This window comes from Phacochoerus africanus, chromosome 2 (genome assembly GCF_016906955.1).
Source record: "Phacochoerus africanus isolate WHEZ1 chromosome 2, ROS_Pafr_v1, whole genome shotgun sequence".
NCBI lineage: Eukaryota > Metazoa > Chordata > Mammalia > Artiodactyla > Suidae > Phacochoerus > Phacochoerus africanus.
Window position 1 is genome coordinate 54,142,182 of NC_062545.1, and position 15,900 is coordinate 54,158,081.

A 15,900-nucleotide genomic window follows, 5' to 3' on the forward strand; every position below is an offset into this window, starting at 1 on the left:
CTCCCCAGATCTGCGACCGCTTTTGTATTTGAGGATTGACTTCAATTGACGGGGAGTGGAGGTGTCCATAAAAGTAATATATCCACAAACCAAAAAAAAAAATAAAAGCCCCCCCCCCAGCAAATTTTCTTTTCTGAAAAGATTCTATGAGGTGCCAAGAGAATGACTTTAAGAAATGTTTGTGGACGTGTCTTGACCCCAGAAAGTTTTCAAGGTGTCAATCTGGGCTGACTCCCAATAATAGCAATCCATAGGTTAGTCAGATGTCAGGTTTTAAAATGTGTGGCATTTTTAAGAGGGTTTTTGTTCCTTCTCTCCCTTCAACAATATGCCCAAAGTAAACACCAGTTCAAGCCCATTGTTGTGCTTTTCAATTACACATCTTAGATCTTTTTTCCTCCCATCTCTCTATCACCACCTCAAATCCAATCAGCAGAAGGCAGGAACGAATAGGAACCATTCAGCACTATGGGATACCATTCAGGGGACATCTTGCCTAAAATTCCAAAATCTTGCAGCACATTCGTTCATGGATGACCATTTATCAAGGGGGAAAGTTTTCAAAAATACAAGAATATGTCGATGAAGTAAATTATTCCTAGAAGTATGGAAAGAGGCTAGATAAGCAGTGTAACTATAAATTTCATCCTATTTTGAAGTTTCTCAGTGTGAGTGTGAGTGTGTGTGTGTGTGTATAGTCCTAAATGGCAAAGACTACTTCGATTAGTTAAATTCTGTTTCATTTTCCTCATGGGCACACCTTCCAGACTATCTTCCTAGTCTCCCACACAGACAGGTGGGGCTATACAACTAGCCAGTGGAAAGTGGGCCAGAAAGGATGTCTGCCACTTCCAAGCCTGATCCATAAAAATCCTTCCACCTTCTCATCTCTCACTGCAAGTCAGATGCAGAAGATCCAGAAGAGGACTCTAGAGGTCTGGAGATGAGGGATCTTTGAAATGAATGAGCCACAGCCTCAATGACCATAAGAAGCAGACCCCCCAACACACCCTCCCATTAGCCAACATTGTACCATGACATCAGAAAGAAGTAAACGTTTACTGTGTCAAGCCATCAAGACTTGGAATTGTTTATTGCAGCAGTGAGCCAGTCCTAATACTTGGTGGCTGGAAAATACTGAATTATATTTCTTCCTATAATGAAAATCACTATTATGTAATAGGACAGACTGCTTTAACTGCAAGAGCCCAAGCTCAGTGATTGTGGTCAATAAGACTGATTTCTTCATTTCACTAAAAAAAAAAAATCCCTGATAGCAACACATATATCAAATAGCTTTCCTAATCCTTCCAGAAGAATACTTCCTAGCCTTTATAATGTTTGTTCTTCAAACTTCCTCCTGAAATGGGATTCATGCTTTGAAGATGATCAGTGTCCTAAGATGTGTTTTGCCAGCACTCCACAAAGCAAGCATCACATTTGATGTGGATAACTATCAGCCATGTGTCATCAACATTCATCACCTCAAGAGCAGGTTTGTGATAGGACAACTAGGAGAAATGGAAAATGCTGACTGTTCTAGCTAAAAAAAAATACCTTGTTTCTCTCAGTCCAGAAAATACAAGCTTCTCTAACTAAAAGAAAAAATTCCAGTGCCATTCAGTGTTTCTCAGCAAAACTTTCTATATGCATAAAGTTTTCCTTCAGTAAAAAGAAGGACAATCTTTACTATTGTGTCAAAGGCAGCAGAATTGAGTGGGGGTCTTGAAACCTCTAGAGCCAGTTGCCATAGTATCTGATCCAGCATGAGCTCTGAGCCACCATGGAGCCCACCTCTTTCAAACAAGGTAAGAAACTGTTTCGGATATGACATGTCACATGCCACTAGCTGTGTGGCAGGCACTATTGTAAAGTGGTAAGAAGGATTTGCACGGCACAACTCTTTATTTAGAATATCATTAGAAAAAAAGTTTTTGGCCTTTAAACAGTGTATATCAAGTTTCCCTTTGGAATTGAAATGTATAGTCAGCATTATCCCTTTAACAGTAAGGATTTTTAAGACACAAAATCTAGCCAACTTTTAGCTGTAGCTTAAGTCTGCCTAACTATAAAAAGAGATATTTCCAGAAAAGACTACAAAAAATAATTGCTTGACTACAATAAAAAACAGTAAGGTAGGTCATACATGCTCAGGCATCGATGTAACCTCAGCACTTTTAAAGCCCTTACCACAAGTTTGCAGCTAATTGCATTTTATTGACCTACATATGCATAATGTCTTTTAGGGAGAAAGAGCACTGTTTCCAGCTGTACAAAAGCAGTTCTGGAGGAAAACACTTGAAAAATGCCTATCTGATAAAGGACTTATATTCAAAATGTACAAAGCAACTCACAAAACTCAACAACAAGAGAACAAACAATCCCATGAACAATGGACCAAAAAACCTAGGAACCTCCCCCAAAGAAGATAATATAGATGGCATAGAGAAACATGTGAAAAGATACTCAACATCATTAAGAAACTGTAAATTAAAGTAACAATGGGAAATCACTATATGCCTATTAAAATGGCTAAAATTTAAAAAAAGGTAATACCAAATACTGGTGCAAATGCAGAGCAACAGGAATTCTCACTCATTGATGGTAAAAATGCAAAATATTACAGCCACTTTGTTTTTGTTTCTTAATTATTTTTTACTTTTTTATATAATTTTAAAGCTTATACTCCATTTACAGTTACTACAAAATACTGGCTATTCCCTATGTTGTACAATACCTACTTTTAGTCTATCTAACAGCCAAGAGTTTGTAACTCCTACTCCCCCATCCCTGTATTGCCCCTCCCCACCCTGCCAGTAGTTTGTTCTTTTACAAAGCTAAGCATACCCTAAGGTCCAGTGATTTATGCTCCTGTGCATAAATTACGCTGAATTTAAGTAAATTAAGCTGAATTTAAGTAAATTCAGCTGAACTCAATTAAGCTAAAAACCTATGTTCATACCAAAACCTGCACTTGAACCTCTATAGCAGTTTTCTTCCAGGTTGCTAAAACTTGCAAGCCATCAAGCAGATGAGTGGCTAAACTCTAGTATATCCAGACAGTGAAATATTATTCAGTGCTGAAAAGAAATGACCTCTCAAGCCACACAAAGACATAGGGAACCTTAAAGCATATTATGGATTTCTAAAACTCAGTCTGAAAAACCTATATACTTTATGTTTCTATCTACATGACATTAGAGAAAAGGCATCATTTTATGAAGAGACAGTAAAAGGGCCAGTAGTCACCAAAAATTTGAAGGGAATGGAGATGGAGAAATAGATGAAGCAGAGGGGATTCTTAGGGCAGTGAAACTATAATTTCATTTTCTATAATGGGATTCATTGACTTTTTCTTAAATTAATCCATATTTCTATTAATAACGTCATTGTTGGTGGCTGAATACCTTTTTAGAAAAGTGGTTTTCACCTTGGGGATTGGTGAACAATTGAGGACTTGAGAAGCTCATGGAGTAAATATTTGCCTATATATTTTATGTTTTTCTTTCAATTTTTTTCTTCCAAGATGTTTTCTATTTCTGAGTTAAAACAGTTTCAAAATAAAAATTATGTTCTATATGATACTGTAATGGTTGATTCATGATACTACGCATTTGTGAAAAGCCATAAAACTGTTCCACACAGAGTGAAATTTAATGTAAACTATAGACCTTAGTTAATAAAAATGTATCAACATCCACTGTTGATTAATTGTAACACTAATGAAGAGGTAATAGGAGAAACTGTGGACAGGGGAGCGAGGTTTACAGGAACTGGGTACTGTGTGTTCAATTAGTCTGTTCTAAAATATAAAGAATATCAATTTTTTTAAAAAGCAAGTCAAGTGGCCCAGATTTTAATTTAGCTGATTTTTCCCTTATACGACACTTAACATACATGGTCTAACTCCTTGCCCTGCGAAGAGAAATGCGTATTTTGTACAAGGCCTGGGACTGGGTGTCAAGAGAACCGCAAGTCATTCATTGACATCACATGTCAGGTTAGGTTAATAGTCTACACATTGATTCTGCCTGAGCAACCTGCATGTCTGAGCACATAGATCAGGGCCTGAAAGCAGGGGGAGAGAGAAGAAGTGTTGGTACCTGACTTATCCAGGGACTTCAGAAATGTCTGCACAGAATCGACAGCAACAGCTGTTAATGGTCACAAGTCACCTCTTCAGGACCACAGGATGGATCTCCTTTACAGAGGATGCTGTCATTGAGGATGCTCACAACGGTGAATGTCACCAGCCCCGGTCACCTGGACAGGCCATTCCCAGCCCTGGAGAGGAAACAAGGAGACCTCAGGTATCTGCATGGTTCAGGAAGATCTCTTTGATCTAGAGATGATCTCTCACACCATGCAGGTTGGGACATATTTGGTGAACGAAATGATCAACAAGGGTTCTTTGCTAAAGATCTGTGTGTGTGTGTGTGTGTGTGTGTGTGTGGATCCCAATTAAGCATGTTCATATATATTAAAATCAATTCATTTTCACAATAGACAAAATAAATCCAAGGAAACAATATAAAAACTATCACTATAACTTCTACTTGGTTTTCTCATTCAAATAAAATGCTTCTTTATCTGATCCTACTAAAAAAAAAAAAAGGAGAAATTCTTGCTGCCAAACTAAGAACCATTAAAAAAAAAGAACAGGAACTTTAATGAGTTTTCCCAGAACGCCCTATAGCTAATTTTATTGGTGTATAGGATTTCTCTCCATACTTAATTATCTTTATTTCTGAACTAATTATGTCTTTTGGTTTTGGTTGATATGTGTTCTAAGATATAAGCCATTTATAAATTTTTATTAATAAATGTGTCCTCTACAATTAAAAGGATAACCCTATCAGCTTTGTTGACAGCTATGTCAGAAAAGTCCACAAAGCATAGCTAATAAGTACTGAACTATAATTACATTTTAGAGTAGTTACTATCAATCCCAAGCTACTAAAAAAAGTTAAGCTTCAGATGTACCTAAAATATGGTATCTATCATTATGCATTCTCCCTGGCGGGGGAGGGTGTGTGTGTGTGTAAGTGTGTCACTGAGCCTGGTTTGTCTGCCTTTTTTTTCTTTTTTTCTTTTTTTTTTGGTTTTTTATTTTTGCTTTTTTTATGGCTGCACCTGCAGCATATGGAAGTTCCCAAGCTAGGGGTCAAATTGGAGCTGCAGCCATCCACCTATGCCACTGGGGATCCAAGCCATGTCTGGACCTACACCACAGCTCTCAGCAATGAAGGATCCTTAACCCATTGACCGAGGCCAAGGATCAAACCTACATCTTCATGAATACTAGTCAGGTTTGTTACCACTAAGTCACAATGGGAACTCCCTGGTTTGGCTGTTTTTATTATTAACCTTCACTTGGCATCACTTACTTCTCCAGTGATGTAGGAAGCCATCAAAATTACCAAGAAAAAAGCAAGTGAGAATATATATCTAAAGAACATAAGGTGGAATCTCAGATCCAGCACATGGTTAAACACCCTAACATTATTACCCGGCTAGATGAACAATGGAGACAGACATCTCTTATCACATGGTGATAGAGCTATGCCTTGGCAGCAACCTCCTGGACAAGATCTAAGGTCAAAAGAAACTAAGTGAGGATTTCCCACTGTGGCTCAGCAGAAACAAATCTGACTAGTAACCATGAGGTGGCAGGTTCAATCCCTGGCCTTGCACAGTGGGTTAAGGATCTGGCGTTGCTGTGGATGTGGCATAGGCCGGCAGCTGTTGCTCCGATTAGACCCCTACCCTGGGAACCTCCATATGCTGTGGATACAGCACTAAAAAGCAAAAAAAAAAAAGGAAAGAAGAAATTAGGTGAAACAGCAGGGCCCTACTATACAATACAGGGAACTATATCCAATAGTTTGTAATAACCTACATTGACAAAGAATATGAAAAATAATATATGTATATAACTGAATCACTTTGCCATACAGAACAAATTAACCCAACATTGGAAAAAACTATACTTCAATTAAAAAAAAAAAAAACCTAAGTGGAAGGGAAGTGAAGACATCCTCCAGGTAGGTCATATCTGCGTGGGGTACGTGCGCTGGCACAAGATTATTCCTAGGTTGGATGCACTAAGCCAGAAAGGGACTTCAAGTCAGCCTATAACTTAGTGCTTTAGTGCATTCTCTCCTCCGAGGGAGAAAAAGCCACCAAAAGCCCCCATGTCCACAAAACCCTTGACATGCCAATTCCTGACAGTGACCGTAGCACAAGGTCTGTGCTAAATGCAGCTAGAAGGAAGACCAGGGTCCTTGAGAAGCTTGTCTCTGGGTGCGCCATCGTGAGAAAATGAGGCCCAGCCCACACATCCACGTGAGAAGAGAACCGAAGCCACAGTGAGCATCTCTTCCTCTCCTTTCTGGGGCTTAGTTCGAGCACATAAGTAACTGTGTTTACGTGAAAACTAGGGCTATAGTTTGGAGAGAAACTTTCTATCTTCTTCTAAATAAAATACATCAACATAATAGGATGTGGCATTGATGAATGTGAGAGGGATTATGGAGAATTTTTGTGGGTTTGTTGATTTGGGGGAATCTCTATTGAGGCCAGCCTATGGTATTAGCTGGTTTACAATGTGTCTATTCTTCCCATCCACCCAGATTTTTCAAATGCCTTATAAAATGTCTTATGATTTGGGAAAGATCAGAGTTACTTATTCCCAAGATCCCAAATACACTAAACTATACATAGCTCCTTCCACATCACTGTCCTCCACCCCTGCCCCCCTTTCAGTAGAATTCTGGAGCTAGAAAGGGATTTCAAGTCAGCCTGTAGCTTAGTGCTTTAGGTTTTCATTCCTGGTCATCCTGGCACTCCCATACACATGACCCCCTTCCACACAAAACAAAACCAATACATGGGCTCCTCAAATGGAACAAACTCTAGGAAAGGAAGATAAAGGACTTAAAATAGGAACAATGCTGAAGACGCACCTCGGAGCAAGTCTTGCAGGGGAAATGGTTTCTGGCAAATGCTTTCATAACTGGTTATTTTTAAAGCAGACACCCTGGTGACCTGTTTAATTGTTTGGATGTATAAACACAGCCGTGACTAGAGAAGAAGAAAGCTCCACTATTTTTCGCAGCAAGGTCAGAACAGAAGAAAGCAGCAGAATCCACTCGGAGTGCCTGCCCAGCTTTGCTCTCCCAGCTGGGTCCCCACTCCACCTGTACCATCACCTCTCCCTTGAATAAGATTATAAGTCAAAGAGAGGGGAGATGAGCAGAAGAACAAATACCTCTGCTAGACCATGTGGGCATGGAGGGAGGAGGAGACAAACGATGCCTAAAGTCTTCTTGTTTCTCACGATTGTATTTTTTAAGTTTATTTTTTTTTATTGAAGTATAATTGATTTACAATGTTGTGCCAATTTTTGCTGTACGGAAAAGTGACCCAACTATATATATATATATTTTCCTTTTCTTATATTATCTTCCATGATGGTCTAACCCAAGAGACTGTGTATAGTTCCCTGTGCTATACAGTGGGTCTTTGTCTATCCATTCTAAATGTACTAGTTTCCACCTACTAAGCCCAAACTCCCAGTCCATCTCACTCCCTCCCCCTTTTCCCTTGGCAACCACAGTCTGTTCTCTATGCCCGAGCATCCATTTCTGTTTCATAGATAGGTTCATTTGTGCCATAGTTTAGATTGCACATATAAGTGACATCATATGATACCTGTCTTTTCTCTTTCTGACTTACTTCACTTAGTGTGAGAATTTCTAGTTGCATCCATGTTGCTGCAAACGCCATTACGTCCTTCTTTTTATGGCTGAGTAGGATTCTATTACATATCTGTAATACATCATGATCATATTTGACTTGTTTTAAGCTCTGCCCTGCCCTTCTCTTCCCTGTTATATTTATGGCTAAAAATATATGCAGAGATCACCTACTACCTACATTATCTTTGCATATGTGGTGAACATACAAATCTATCCTGTTATTGAATGCCCTTGACACCCCTGGGAATGTCACCAAGGAAACCTGGAGTTGGCCATGCCATCACCGGTACCTCCCAAGGGTACTGCAATTTAGGGGTCTTTCTCTGGAACTCTGCTTAGGGGACTCAACCCTCTCAAAGGAATCACACAATTGGGTCACTGAGAGAAAAGGAGATGAGCTTTGTTTCATTTTTCCAGTGAGTTAATTCTTAAAAAGACACACACACACACAAAAAAAGTGGCTCCTGTGATATCTGATGACAATACTCCTGTGTTCTTCCACATAGACTCCTGAGAAGAGCCTTTTCAGACACTCGGGGGTACATTCATATTGGCCAAATTCCACCTACACTGGAGGGTGTGGAGAAAAGGAGAGACACAGGATTCCTGTTGTGGCTCATCGGTAACAAATCCGACTAGTATCCATGAGGATGCGGGTTCCATCCCCAGCCTCGCTCAGTGGGTTAAGCACCTGGCATTGCCATGAGCTGTGGTGCAGGCCACAGACATGCCTCAGTTCCCACATTGCTGTGGCTGTGGTATAGCCAGTGGCTAAAGCTCCGATACGACCCCTTGCCTGGGAACCTCCATATGCCGTGGGTGTGGCCCTAAACAAACAAACAAACAAACAAAAAGGAGAGACTCTACTTGCATGGTCAATTTCTTAATTATTCATGTAAGGACCGCTTATCATTTATTTCTCAGCAAGTCTCGCATTTTAAAATGAGATGGTTCCCAGTTTAGCAGCGTGTTGATGTCAACTCAAAGCTGTGAAGAAAAACCTGAATGCATACTGCCCTAATTGCTGGTGGTTTTTTTGGAGGGGAAATCAGGACTTTATTAACCCATTCTCACTTTTAAGGCTCAGGTCAAAAAAGATTTCTATTTAGCCGACCACTGCAATATTCTCAAACACAAAACACTAATATTACTAGATAACATTCACTTTTCTTAGGCTATTTAGGGACTTGAAGACTGAAAATTTTCTTCTGGATGAATACAACAACATCAAAATTGTTAAGTATAAATGTCTATGTCTATTTCATCAAACCAGCCAATTATGACAAATTCTTTAAAACACGGCCTTAAAGGATCTCAGGGAGCAGTACTAACAGCTATGGCATTTTCTCCAAGTGGAGCAATATTATTTCAAAATACAGTGCGAAATTAATAGTGGATGCCTTGATGGAAACGTATGATCCACATGCAGAGTCTATTTTCATATTAAGCCCCATCATGCAGTATATTAATTATGTGTAAAATAAAAAAATCTAAATTCAGTATTTTATAAGTGCAGTTACTCTGTTGTCTGTAAAACCATTCTGTGATTTCTCTAGAAATGTTATTTTGTCTCAAATAAGCCTGACAAATAAACTTTGAAAGGAAAAATTTCTCATGCTGAAAAATTTTTGCTGCTTTTCAAGAACTGCTACCCGAATTCAGAGAGATTCTCAATGACAGAATAAAATCCTGAAACCGACCTGTGTTGTTGCAGCTGAGAGGTCTGCAGTGCCAGCTTCAGAGGAGCCTGGAGCCTGGCTGTCAATCTCACTGTGCTGTCCACTAGGGGTTGACAGCTTTCATGACATGGTCCCCACCCCTGAGTCCTTCAGGTCAGTCATGCTCACTGAAGGTGATTTTGCATAGACCAAGACCCTAAGGATCAAAGCTCTGTTTGTCCCTCAGCCACCTTGAATCTGTGGGAAATTCTGTCGGCCCGTAGGTCCCTCTTTCTCTCTGCCCTCCCTGCAGCCTTGCTGTCCAGCTGGAGCCTGTGGACAGCTTTTTCAAGGTCAACCATAATTGCTACACAGCAGACACTGTCTTTCCCTCTTACATGTCTTTTCCTCAAAAGCTGTTCTTCTTCCTGGCTTTGTGGAGATAAATTGTGCAAGAAAAAAAAATGATGATGATGATGATAACAATAACATTCACTGATATCAGTGGAGCATTTTACAATGTGCTCCGAGATCTTAACCTATAGGAACATTTTCAACCCTATAAAGCCTGATGAGGTAGATGAAAACATCCCATTTCACAGATGAGGAGATTGAGGCACGGAGAAGCAGAACTGGGATTCCATCCTAGAAGAGTTAGGCAGAAAATGAAAACAAGTCAAGCGAACCAGGTTCCCAAGGCAATAGGGGATGGAGGCGATGGGGGCTGGACAAACAACGTCTGGATTAAAAGGCTAGATATTATTTGGCCTCATCAAGGTTCTGCTGTCAAATAAGAAACTTTACAATCTAGTGGAATGTAAATGACAAGTTACAAAATGCCAGGCATAAGCTAAAGAAAACATTCCTAGAAAGGTGACTAAAAGAAAAAGTCAAGAATTTAAAGCCAAAAATCAAGCGATCTTATGCAAAGACAATGTCTCACCCCGTTTTCCTGCACCCTATTCCCATGAGAATTGCTGCTATTAAAAAAGATGTTTTGACTGAATATTTTATTAAGTATACATAGACCCTCTTTCTCCAACTGCTGCTAAGATGAATTAAAGTGTTCTCAGCTGGAGGTGAACTTTTTGGTCTGCCGGTTTGTAAATCTTTCAGACCTTGGATTGAGTAATACCATGAACTTGGAGGGTCTTTCTCAGGAGCAGTTAAGCACTCACTGTGGAGGCCCTGCCTACGCAGCCCCTGAACTGCTTGCTCATGAGAAAAATGGTCCAAAAGTGGATGTCTAGTCATGTGAGTAAATCACCAAATCCTCAGGTCAGGTTAGGAACCCTGAGTGATAATCCCTGTGGATTTGGAGCTAGTGAAACCTGGCCAGTGAGGGGCACAGGGTGTCATGGAAAGCATTTTCCCCACCTTAAGTTTAAGAAACCACACATATGCATGACTTACCTCTGAGAAAAGCTGTCACGAACTTATCATGTTGAAGATGCGGGGGGGGGGGGATCTGAGAAGATAGGACGCCCCTGTGATCTCGTGGTCAACTTGTTACTTCACACTCAAATCCAAAGGAGCACAAGGATGCGAAAGGAACGCACTTTAAAGTCCTCCTGATCAGTTCTTGAAGGCACTGTTCAACTCCACAAGCTCCATGATACCACCTCAGACATGCCTGATCCTCATGTCAGGCTGGTTGCATGCCCTGTTCTTGAGTTCCAGCAAGTTTTGTCTTCCCTGCACTGGAGCCCTTCCCAGCCTGTGGAATCATCATCCTTTGGCTCAAGGGTCTCCCCATTAGACACTATCCTGCCACCATCATTGCAGTGCCAGCACTGATATACCACAGGGGGCTTAGCCGGGGTTTCCTAATTCTTTAGTGAATAGACTTCTAAATTACCTAGGAAAATTAATATCCTCCATCTGCCTTTAAGAATTTAAGCAGAATATTTGTTTTTCTTTTTCTTTTTCTTTCTTTCTTTCTTTCTTTTTTTTTTTAGGGCCATACTGCAGCATATGGAAGTTCCCAAGCTAGGGGTCAAAATACAGCCACCGGACTATACCACAGCCATAGAAAAGCTGGATCCAAGCCTCATCTGTGGTCTACACCACAGCTCACAACAACACCAGAACCTTAACCCACTGAGTGAAGCCAGGGATCAAACCCATATCATGATGGATGCAAGTCGGGTTCTTAACCTGCTGAGCCACAAAAGGAACTCTAATCACAAAGCTCAAATTTAAAATATGTGAAACTTGTATGGAAATATGCTTACAAATTGAGTCTAAAGAGTCAAACTGGGGAGTTCCTGTTGTGGCACAGTGGAAATGAAAAGTTAAAAAAAAAATCAAATGGGATATCTTTACAAAAGAAAAGCCTATGATTAACTAACGTGCCAAAGTTTTATAAGCAGTTCATCATCTTATCACCAGTTGCATCACTAAGATGCAACTATCCACAGCAGCTGACAGTCAAAGGAGAAAGTCTGCAAGGATTTTATCTTAATTAATTCTAAAACATCCCTTGCAAGTCATGTTTCACTCTTTATTCTTTAACAAGTCTTTTTCTTCATAAAAACTCCAAAGAGCATATCAGAATCATTGTGTCCAAAATGCCACAATGTCTAATCTAAAAAAAGCATTAATTAATAGCATTTTATCATATAAAGACAGTGGGCTGAAATGTAGCTTTAATGGCCAAAAAATAAATAAGGAAAGAAAAAAAAATAAGAAGGTAACAGATGGAGCCCAAAGACTTTTTCCTCCCTCTTCTTCTCCACCCACTTTCAGATTCTACTAAATTTCAAACTGGACGTGGATAGTTCGTTAAAGCATAAATTTTTGCCTTTAAATTCACACATTTAACATACAAACAACTCATACAATTCAACAACCAAAAAACAAATGACCCAATAGAAAAATGGGCAAAAGACCCAAGAAGATATATGGATGGCTAGTGGGCACATGAAAAGATGCCCCACATCACTGATTATCAGAGAAATGCAAATCAAAACCACTATGATGTACCACCTCACACCAGTCAGAATGGCCATCATTAATAAGTCCACAAATAACAAATGCTGGAGAGGGTGTAGAGAAAAAGGAACCCTCCTACACTGTTGGTGGGAATGTAAATTGGTACAACCACTGTGAAAAACAGTATGGAGGTACCTCAGAAAACTAAATATTGAGCTACTTCATGATCCAGCAATCTCACTCCTGGGTATATATCCAGACAAAATTTTCATTCCAAAAGATACATGCACCCCTACGTTCACTGCAGTGCTAGCTACTCGCTAAAACATGGAAACAACTCAAATGTCCACTGACAGATGACTGGATTAAGATGTGGTACATACATACAATGGAATACTACTTAGCCATAGAAAAGAATGAACAATGACATTTGCAGCAACATGGATGGAACTAGATTCTCTTCCTAAGTGAAGTAGGTCAGAAAGAGGACAAATATCATATGATACACTTATACATGGAAACTAAAATTGGCACAAATGAACCTATCTACAGCGACAGATACACAGATATAGAGAACAGACTTGTGGTTGCCAAGAGGGAGCAGGGAGGAAGTGGGATGGACGGGGAGTTTGAGGTTGATAGATGCAAACTATTATATTTAGAATGGATAGACAATAAGGTCCTACTGGACGGCACAGGGAACTATATCCAATCTCCTGGGATAGACCATGATGGAAAATAATATTTTTAAAAAGAACATAAATTCTTTTTTACATTAAAAGAAATCTACTAGATTAGAAGTCCCCCTCTCTTTGTTAGTCTTTAACTAAGTTCTTTTCACGGCTAACTCCCATGAATGCCCGTAATCAGAATCCAGTGAGGTTTTGTTTTTTTCATTTTATTGTTTTGTTTTTTGGGAAACCAAGGTGTGCTTTAGCTCTGACTTCCAACTCAACCCATCCAACACAAAAATCCACTAAGGAAACACCAGCAGTCACTGTGCTTGTTCGTTATTTGCGTGCATCTAGTTTTAAGGTCCTTCGGAGGGCTGAGGCATGATTAAACTTCACGTAAGTTGGCTAAATTAATAAACCAGCTGTTGTCTTTAAAGCATGTCAGAGATTTCAGTGGAGTGGAAGAGTTACTTTCTGTTACAGCTAATAAATTTTCAAGTTCACGTATCATCGGGTTTCAGTTAAAATTAAATCTCAGATTCACAAGAGGTGGACTAAACACACTGTGTGTATCACCTTTTGAACCATGGCCTGTGTAAGTCCAGCCCAGCTGCTTCTTGACATCAAGGTCTTTTTCTCTGCAGTGTTAATACTCTGGTAGGTGCATGGGAAGCATAAAAACGTGTGCTCTGCTCTCCTCTATGAGATGTGTGCCTTCAGCAAATGGCGCCAATGGCTGAGGCAGCAGTGAGGCTGTGGAAATGAACCCTCTGTTGTCAGAGTGGAGATTCCCCAGGCATCTCCCGGCCTGCAGGCTCCCCCTGCCTGATTGCTTGTATCTAAGCCCCAACCCCAAAACATGACTTCACGAGGGTGCAGGCAGCCTGCTCACTCCAATAGTCACACCCACTCCCTCCATCTCCAAACAGCTTTTGGCACAACCTGGCTGGAAAACAGCTGAAAAATATTTAAGTCCAGTGCTTAAGTGGCTTAGAGGATTACTAGTGGGATAAAGAGTTTTTTCGGCTCTAGGTGTCTGATTTGGTGACAACCTCGGTGGATAGTACGTGGAAATCCTGGTCGCTGGTGAGTGTGAAAGTCGTTATTACTTCCTTACAGGTCTTCTCGGGCCTGATCGTTCCCCGTGGTTCTGGCTCCTCTCTTGGTCCCTTTACAAGAAGTCTCACAACTACAAGATGATAAAAATGTCTCGGAGGAGCATTTGAATGTTGGTCACAAATTCCAAATGGATTTCGTTCTGCTTTCTTGTAAGTCTCTGCAGTTTTCATAAATTTCTAACCTCTCCAGCTCAGCCAGGTTTAAATGCTGGAAATCCCATGATTCCCACCAAAGGAATGGTTTCTCCATTTATTTTGTGGCCTGGACACATAAAGGCCACTAAAGGCCATGCACAGTTAAAGACATGCATTTGGCGGTTAAGAGCCTGCACTCTGATGTCAGCCTCCTTGGGTTGAAACCCTGACTTTGCTACTTCCTAACTGTGTGTGCTTGGACAAGCAGCTTAATCCACTTGCTGAAGGGGTCATGGCACACATGCTTCTGACGGGTGTGTCCAGAAAGAAGACCATGTTCATGGAGAAAATCTTTTGGGTAGAGAAACAGCAGGCAGTCTCCTACCCCCTTCATTATAAAATAGACAATCATCAGAGATAAGCAGGGGTAAAAATAGTGCGATGCAGCCTGCATTTGACTTTTGTACCTTCTCACCTCCCTTATTCTCACTAGGCTTCAAAAATGCCCCCCCTTCCTTTCCCTCCCTTCGAAGCTCCAATTTAAAAATCCCAGATTCCTGGAGTTCCCGTCATGGCTCAGCAGAAATGACTCTGACTAGTATCCATGAGAACGCAGGTTCGATCCCTGGCCTCAGGGGGTTAAGGATCTGGGGTTGCCATGAGCTGTGGTGAAGGCTGCAGACACAGCTCATATCCCAAGTTGCTGTGGCTATGGAGTAGGCTGGCAGCTACAGCTCCGATTCGACCCCTAGCCTCCATACGCCTCAGGTGTGGCCCTAAAAAGACCAAAAAATAAAAAAGTTAAAATCCCAGATTCCTTAAAACCTGATTTTTCATTCATAATATAATAAGAACACAGGATTAACCTTACCAGGATGTATTTCCTTGGTAAATGAGGAGCTTATTAACCAAACAACTCGTTTAACGAATGTGTTCAAAGAGGAGTTATATTAGCCAGGGTCCTAACAATTCAAATAACATTATCAAATGAAGATAAGTCAAGGAGAGATCATTTACCAAGGCCTGATCACCAAGTCCTCAGCAGATGTACAGGAGCCAGGAGGGATAACGTGGGAACCTGGGGCCAATAGCAGCAGAGCAGCTACTGCCCCAAAGGGACGAAGGGCAGAAGACGGTCCCAGAACCTGGAAGTAGATTCACAGTTTCCTAGAGAGGAAAAATTACCTTACATCAGGGGATTAGCCAGACCAAGAGAGGGTCAGACAATAACAACCTTGACCTCACCACCTCCCTTCCCTCCAATCCCCACTGGCTGAGTCCAAAAGAAGCCAGGAGTTGTCAGAGTCCACCAGTACAACCTGCACAGGTGGGCCTTTGGGCAGAAAGCAGGCTGGAGAAGGATGGAGAGGAAAAGCAGAAGCGTAGATGGAAACATCCAGCAGAGGGGCAGGACCATTCACTCCATCCTCTCCCCCCTTTCATCTCTGCATCCAGAAGACGGGCTGAGACATCAGGGCAGGACCATTCACTCCATCCTCTCCCATCCTTCTCGTCTGCTCTTCTCATCTCCCCCACAGGTTCAGGAGTCAGAAACTTGGCAGAGTGTCTCCGAAGTTTTGTGTTCACAAAAGAGTAAAACTCTTCCCACCACCATACAGCT